General features: G+C 35.1%; 1 pseudogene; it reads right to left on the bottom strand.

The window, feature by feature from the left end:
* Window positions 1-7,236: 7,236 nt before the first annotated feature.
* LOC129502282 (cytosolic iron-sulfur assembly component 2A-like) lies at window positions 7,237-7,724 on the bottom strand (annotated as a pseudogene).
* Between the last annotated feature and the right edge of the window lie 1,260 nt (window positions 7,725-8,984).

The raw sequence follows: 8,984 nt of genomic DNA on the forward strand, positions 1-8,984 counted from the left end.
AAAGTAATCTCTCTCTTTACCACTAATCTGCTTCCTTTTGAGTTTTTTTTTTTTCTGAAGTATTAGAAATCTTAGCAAGGACAACATTTTTTATGGAAACACTAGGGAAGAAAAGAATCTGTATTTGAGTGAAATACAGATTATACAGTAAAAATAGGACCTTCCAAAAAGAGAACTGTCAACTTTGCTTGTATGAAATACATTTGTTCACTGGCTTGCCTGTACTAACGTGGGAACATTTGCTTTCCCAACCTCTCCGTGCTCCTTAATCCCTGCCTTGTTTGTTCCTACATTTGCTGTTGGCATGCCACTAGATTATCGTAAAACGTTTTCTAACCAGACATTTGCTTGATGACCCCCTGCCATTTCACACTTTGTATGAGTGGACCCTGCCAGGAAACTGAATGAACCAAATCTTAAGGGAGCACTTTAATTCATGACTAAAGCCACTCTGCATATCAAAAATTCTGTTCCCACTGGGAGGAAACATTTTCTTCATCAGTTACATTTCCCTGTAATTGGTTGCAATGGTTTAAGAATAAAATACAGTAGAGTGAAAGTGGCAGAATAATTTTCTCCTCCTGTTTCCATTTTGACTCTGGCAAGAGTACCTGTGATATACACTAAATCACACACCCTGCTATATGCATATCAGTTAAAAAATGTAAAGAATTGAAGATTACCTAGGCATTGACAAAGTGTACCAAAAGTGTTCCAGAATTGGGTGCATTTGCTGTTTTGCTTGTGGGACACTGGAGTAGAAATATAGGAACTGTGTGACTTTGTAAGAAATAAGGAAAAATAGATACAGATTTCAAATATTCATAAGGATAACAACTAAGAAGATGACTACAAAATAAACTTGCCGTGAAAATTAAGTCTCTTTGTATCTGTCATTTGAAATGCACACAGTAACACATTTAGGATGAACAGGATTAGAGAGATGGAGAAAAATATTAATTGTCCAAAAAAATCTCTTTTTGGTTAAATAGAGGAAGTATATATTTTGTTGTTGTTTGGCATCATTTTTCAGTGTACACAGAACATGAAGAAAAATGTATATTCAGATTTTTAAAATTGTTTCTCTCTGAAGCACTGGATGCTGTCCTTGCTTTGCATGGTTTTGAGGTTCATAAATTCTACTTACCATTGTTAGTTAAGATCAGTCCTCCCAAAAATATTCAAATCTGTTACCTAGGTGTATTAACTGTGACAAATTACCACAAAATGCAAACTTCACAGCTAGTTCTTTGGTTCACAAATCACCATAGAAGTAGCCTGTTCATAATAATCAGTTACATTTGTGTACTTTGACATCTGGAGGTGATGGTCGCTTCCCATCTTTTGCTCAGCCCATGCAGACCACAACCATTCAGTTGTATTGCCTTCTTTCTCCCAGTGATAAACCCAAATGACATTTTACAAAATGGGCAACAGAAAAAAGGAATTGGCTGATAAAAATATGAGTTCAGTAAAGTAAGAACCCAAAACTGGAATTTAAATTCAAATGTAATATATATGAATGGAGTCCTAGAAGAAATAGATGGTCATGGGAATGTCAACATTGTCACGGTTTCAGAGATTTTAGATATGTAGTCAAAGAATTTTAGTAAAGGTGAACTTATCATCAAAAAGAGGAAACTAATTGTTACAAAAAGATGAAGAGGTTTCAGAGGAAGGGCTGTCAGTCAAATTTCACATTGATAAAATTCTCAAAGATGTTTCATGACAATGAATATTTACAGATAACATATTAGAAGTTGACCCAAACTTAGAAAGGACTATGATAATTCACTGGGGCTTAGAAAAAAAAATGTTCACTTTACATTGTAAATTATAATGTGAGAAGAAGAAAGTGAGGCTTCAAACTACTCTTTTATATTGAGTGTTTAATATGTAGGTATACATTTAGGAAAGAAATATAATGTTTTAATTCTCAATGTTTTTATAGAGTTTAATCTGTCCAAGATAAAAGATAAATAGAAAATTTTCACCAAAAACTATGAAATGTAAACAAACAATCTTGCAATATGCAGGTAACTGAGAATCAAGTAAAAACAGAATCTAACACTAAGTCAAATTGAACACAATTTCATGGCTAAACTTAACATAGCTTTTTAGGTGAAGTAATCTTCAAAACAATTAAATCATCAATTTTAAATTTTATAACTTTTTTAAAGCTCTCTGAAGGAATTCTGTTTAACCAAGAACCTCATCCAATGGTTGGTTATTAATTGTTTTATTTTTTTCAAAATTTTGTGAATATGGTCACTTTTGTTTAAAGCATATAAAGTAAGAAAGGATTGAAAATGTGTTATTTTCATTTTACAGATGTGTATTTTCCAATTATACCTTGGTTTATAACAATTTGAAAGAAGATATCTGAGGAGTTTGATGACATGTTTTAACAGATAAACCTTAGCAAATGTTTAAGTATCTACCATTGAAGCTCACTTGGTTATTCTTTTTTTTTTTAATATTTTATTTATTTATTTATTTATTTATTTATTTATTTATTTATTTATTTGACAGAAAGAGAGGGAGAGAGAGCACACAAACAGGGGAAGGGGCAGAGGGAAAAACATAGTCCCCACTGAGCAGGAAGTGGGCCCCACAGTGCTCAATTCCAGGAACCCAGGATCATGACCTGAGTCAAAGGGAGATGCTTAACCAACTAAGCCACTCAGTTATTTTCAGATATACTTCTTATTATTTATTATTAGAATAGAATTTACAAAAATTGATAATAACTGATGATACAAGTTTTTAGAGCTCAGAGTTTTCAATTGAATTATTTTATGTAGTAGCTAGTCAGATAAGCATGTAAAAAATATTGACTAAACAGAGGAATGAATAGATGAATATTTTTATTACATTGCAAAAATCATTAACAGAAAAAAAAGGGAGGGGAGAAAAAACATTAATTCCACTAGAAAAAGTATGAAGGCAAAGTATTTTGTTTCATGATGTGTCTGCTAAATAGGACCAAGAAAATAATTTTATTTTCTATACTGGGAAACTTTCAATTTTTTGCAATTGGAAAAAATACAGTATCTACCTTCTCATTGTACTAGTACAAATGCAACAGTATATTGACTAAGCAATATATGGATCTACAAAGGGCATGAAGACAGATTCATTTATGCTTAGTACAGCATGTGAAAAGTTGATTAAAAGAGCTAATTCTTAGACACTTGGCTCAGCAGTTGAGTGTCTGCCTTCAGCTCAGGACATGATTCTGGAGTTCTGAGATTGAGTCCTGCATCAGACTTCTGCATGGAGCCTGCTTCTCCTCCCTCTGCCTATGTCTCTACCTCTCTCTCTCTCTCAGTGTCTCTCAGGAATAAATAAATAAAATCTTAAAAAAAAGAGTTAATTCAGGGTCATCTTGGTAGCTCAGTTGGTTAAGTGTCCCACTTTGATCTCAGCTCAGGTCTTGTTTCAGGGTTTTGAGTTCAAGTCCTTAAAATATTAAACAAACAAAATATTAAACAACTTAAAAATATTAAACAAACAAAAACAAATAATAAAAGAGTTAATTTAGAAAGACAAGCTTGTGAGGTCAAATGACTATAGAAGCCAAGCCCTGACTCAGAAGAAATACTTTTTTTCTTAATTTAGCAAGTTAATTTTCATTGTCCATAAAATATATCCCCATCTAATATCAGCCAGTGGTGAATAAATTATAACTAAGAAAAAATATTAGTTTGAATTAAATTTTTTACTTAAAAATCCAGCACTATTTTGGATCTTTGACAAATATTGTAAAGTTGATGAAGATTAGGTATGAAGGCCATTAAGTGCCTCGATGTAATTATATTTAAAAAATTACAATTACAAATGGAATGATCCTACATACATAAGCTGCATTTCAATTCTTATCCTCCTTGAAATTCTTAATAGGAAAAGTGAGGAAGTGGGGAATCATTTAGTTGGATTGTATTTGGAGGAACATCAGCTCCCTTCATTATCATGAAATGTCAGTCCTAGAGCTATATCCACCAGGGAAATGGCTTCATTCTCATTTGTAATGGCAGCAGGGAACCCAAGTGTGGCCATTGAGACACATGCCACTATTTCAATGAGAAATAGAATACTACAAGAAGATGTACCATCCTGTTAAAATCACTGCTCCCTACTGAATTTTTAGAGACAATATAGATCTAATTTCCCAGGGAAAGAACATTATCTTCCTAAAAGTAGCATTCTAAGCTGAAAAAAAAATGCAGAAATTCATGGAAAGCTAAAATTCAAAATTTAAGACATGCTGTTTCATTGGGCTAAACTGGAAAATCTATAGTAGGTACTTGTTATATGCTGCTTCTCATTACAGCTTGAAAAAATAAACACAATCTTATAACAAGTTTGAATTTTTAATAAAACTTTTGAAATTTGATAGAACTTTTATTTTCATGATTTTCCAGATCTCAGATCGTGTTTAATTGAGAAAAATATTTTTAACAAAAATCACCTTTGAATTTTCTTAATCCATGTTGCCTAGCAACTTTTTATTTACAAAATTGTACAGTGGTTTTTACTGTCATATGGATTTTCTCAAGGGTTATACACAGAGGTTACCGTCTCCTTGTGTGAATGTATTTTGATTATTTATTCTTTCCACTAGTAGCTGTATTTTCCTCCTGACAAATATGTCCTATACAATATGACCTAGTTCAACTTAAGGAGAAATCAAAAGTCTTTGTGGATGTTTTAAATAACTATAGATTGAAACAGTAGAAAAAATGTATTCTAATTTGAACTTTGCTTTTTGCTATCTATTTACTTATCCATTAAAATTAAAGACAATGATTAATACAAATATGTAACTTAGCTAGCAAAAGGCAAATTTTCCGGTGGACATAATAGAGAAGGGCTGAACTCCAAGGCTGACAGGAATCAGAACTGAATTCCCTAGGATTCTGCTCACTGGGTATTCTGTGATAAGAACCTGGAAACCCTGTATCCCTGCCATGCTACTGGTATGGGAACTTTCTGCTTGGACCGAAGATGATCTGTGGAACCTTTTGAGGGCCTCTGGCTGTCTTGTCTTTAGGTTATATAGCGACTTCCATGACTAGAGTGATGACTTGGAAAATTAGTACAACTCCCAGGAAGAAATGCCCCTTCCACTTGGAATGAAGAAAACCTGAACCTTCACCCTCCCTGGTACATTTCATCATGGAAACTAGGAAGAATAACTAGGAATGGCAGTAGAGGAAATTCAGTTTGCAATAAAGAGATGTCAAATCCTACAAGAGCAAGGCTTTAAAGAAGATTCTGGTTTATTTCAGTTAGAAGGTCAACTACTCAAGGCACGTACACCAACTATTAGAAATCTTTCAAAGAAAAATGAAAATACTGTAGGTTACTCCATGAGACATAGAGGAAAAAGGGGGTTAGCTATGCTTCAGCTGTATATTAACAAGTTGGATTCACAAGGCAGGTAAACAGTATTTGGATGCTTATTGGTTACAAGTAATCACTCAGGTATGGAAGCCTTCAATATTCAAAATACCAAAATTAAATTGATATGTCATTAAAGAGAACACAGGATAGCAAATGATGTAGAGGACCACAGTTGATTTTTTTTTTTCTAAATTTGATACTCATTCTTCCAGAGGGTGTTAAAACAGATTGACTGCAAAGCTCAGGACTATGACTTCATTAAATCTGTTGAAGTATTCAATTAGCAAAAATAATAAAAATGAAAATCAAACTGTATTATGGGCAGAATGCAGGAAAGTTGGAGAATACTATCTTCAAGTCACTCCATACAGGGCTTAAAATGTTAAAAGCACATTATGAAGCAGAAATTTAAAGCAGCCAACAAAATGGCCAACAAGCCTAGAAGTATGAAGATTTTCTTCTGTAACCTCAAGTAGAGAGAAAACTCCTAAAAAGTCTCCTGAAATGCAGGTTGGGTCCTATATTTAGTTCTTTACACATTTAATTTAACTGCAAATGTTCTGGCTTGAATAGGAGACCCCACTGAAATAAAAGCAAAGTCAACCTCTGAAGAAAATATTGGGATAAAATGTCCACATCCTAGATAAAAACTAGTAAAATACTATATTTTCCATTTTGACTTATTTAATACAAATATTGTTTTCTGTTAAGCAGTTACTGATAGAAAAAATTAATACATTTTTTCTCATTTAAAGAAATGTTGAAATGAGAACAAAAACTATTTCAGCTCAGTCTTGATATTGAACTGTATTACACATACCAAAAATATTAACTCTAGGAAAAAAAGTCCCTGTCATTGGAAACTGCCACCCAAAATACACAAATTAGTTTTTCAATCAGTAGTTGATCATTAAGTAACAGTAAATTATTTCAGTTGTCTGGACATATATTCTTCATGGGAACAAACCAGTAAGTTCACAAAATGGTCTAAGCTTTTACTAAGTAGTTAATAAACACATAAGAGCCTATTTAAAATAACACAAATCTCATTTTAATGGACTTTTTTCAAAAATATTCATTAGATTCAAGCAGTTTGTGACCTTAGTTAGTCCAAAGAATGAGAGATTTACCTGAATGTTAATATTATGAAAGCTAGCAGGCATGCTATCCAAAAATGTGCCTCTTTGGCATAAGGATTTTTAAAAAATCTGATTGTTATGAGAAAGAGCAGACACAGGAGAAGCTCTGAAAGCAGAGTGGAAGTCACTCCTTACATGGAAAACTTACATTTATAGAGGATATGTCCATTGTAAGCATACGTTCCTCTCTGTAACAGAAGGGGAAGGGTGATTCTAAATCACAAGAAACCCTTTGGATAGACAAATCTGCTTAACAAAACGTAATACTTGTTTACCTTACTTTTCCTGATAGCTACATCCTTCTCTCTTTTGTCATTAGCTGAACAAGAGATGTATGTATGTATTTATTACAAGAATTCTTCTTATTTATTCTACAGAGTAACGATTTAAATTGAATACATTTGGCCACAGCAAATATTTGACATGAAAAGTAGTTGTGTCAGAAGAGGTGTCAGAAAAATAGCAACTCATCTGACACATAATAACTAGAAAATATTTTCTGTCTGACTATTTAAGTGTTACATATCCTGAGAATGTTATACACGGAACAAACTAAGTACTACCTATAATTAAATCCTGTCTGTACATCATCTGTTTAAAAAATGTCTAAAAATCATCTGTTAAAAAGTGTACAAATCACCTATGTATTAAACAGGAGTCTTACATTTTGTGAAGAATTTAAACAAATATATCAAACAACTAAATTTAAGTGGCTCCTATAACAGCTATTAGGTTCAAAAATATACGGTTTCATGATTTCCTGTAAATTGGGAGTTTCCACTGTAGCTGTCACTTGCTCTTTGTCATTTATCTGCTTGTTGAGGTTTTCCTCTGTTGAGTGGGTTTCTTCAGAAAAGCAGATTTCCAACTTTATGTTTAAATGCCTAATGGAGTTTTACTCTTAAGCACAGACCACTAAGGGTTGTCAAAGAGCAGTGAGGTATTGTTAGCATAAACTTGATGATAACCAAATAGTCTTCATTTCTCTCTGGAACCTCCACACTACTTTTCCTTGCCACTTCCAATTCCTCTCTGGGCCCCAGATTTAATCAAATCATAAACATCCAGTGGTTTCTCTTCTATGACCTGGGGGTGCTGGGCAGCTCCCCACTCAAAAAGACAGGAGAGCTAGGGTACTGTGCTCAGTGTCCAGGAGAGCAGCCAGGACATCAGCTCCATTCTCATGCTCCATCATCCCTGGTGATGGGGGAACAGAGGACTAGCTGAGGACAAAGCACATTGACAAGTCCTTGAAACAGAGAGTCTATGGACTCAACTGCCTTGATGTGAATACTTTGCTAAGGGCAGAAGGCAATCTTAGGCTAACTCCCAGGAGCCTGTAAATCTACTTTAACATATAAAAATTCCTTTAGAAATTTCCTTTATCTCTAAACCCCCAAGATACATGTTGGCAATCATTCCCCAAGCACATGGCCCACCAACATACATCTCAAGGGTCTCATGACTCAGGTTTTATTAGACAGTAATAAGTGACATTTTCCCAACAACAGCTAGCCCCCTCAAGTCCTGGAAACCTTGCTTACAAAATTCCTTAGAGAGTACCCTATCCTCAAACTCCTCCTAACTCCCAGGTATATACTAAGCCACCCCTCACAGGTCTGGGGCAGCAGCCCTTCCTGCCCAGGGTCCTGTCCCCATGCTTTAATAAAACAAACATTTTGTACCAAAGACGTCTCAAGAATTCTTACTTGGTCGTTGGCTCTGGACCTATTTTCCAAAACTTCATCACCTAACAAAGGTCCCACCTGAGCCGCACCATCTCTCTTGTCTATGGTGTTGTGCCCAAGATTGCAAATCCGAGAAACCACTAAGGAACTGACACCAATGCAAGTACATGAGGGTTTATTAACAAGCTCGAGCTTAGGTCCAAGTATACTCGACACAGCGGAGCAGAGACTTGGCCCCTGAGGTGGGTTCCAGCTGGGTTTTTATGAGCTGGTCTAGGGGATTTCCAGAAGGGGCGGAGGAATTTCTCAAGCTCTGTTTACATTCTGACATGGGGCTTTCAAGGGAGTTAAGCTTCCCCCCCTCCCCGCACTGAAGTAAGGTAAAGTTCAGCTCTTATTTACAGGGGCCTGAGATGACTACTTGTGCTAACGCTGAACTTAAAGTGGAATGGCCCTAATTTTCTTGGCCTCCACATTTCCCCCTCTCAAAGGAACCTAAGGAAGGACCCAATCATGGGTCTAGGTGGCTCTCAGAGTGAGCCAGGAGGAATGATTAAACCAGGATTCGAACCAACATTGTTGCTGTTCTCATTCCCATTTACATCCCAGTGAAGAAACAACATTCCTCATTTAAGGCAGCACATACCCCTCCCCCCCTTGTTGTAAGAAGACTAAGTCTAATCCCCTTCTGTTTTGAAGGAAAACCTCAGACTAGGGAGTCTTGGAAGTGGGAAGTAAGTGAGAATGGTAT

This window comes from Nyctereutes procyonoides, unplaced genomic scaffold (assembly GCF_905146905.1).
Source record: "Nyctereutes procyonoides isolate TBG_1078 unplaced genomic scaffold, NYPRO_anot_genome, whole genome shotgun sequence".
Lineage (NCBI taxonomy): Eukaryota > Metazoa > Chordata > Mammalia > Carnivora > Canidae > Nyctereutes > Nyctereutes procyonoides.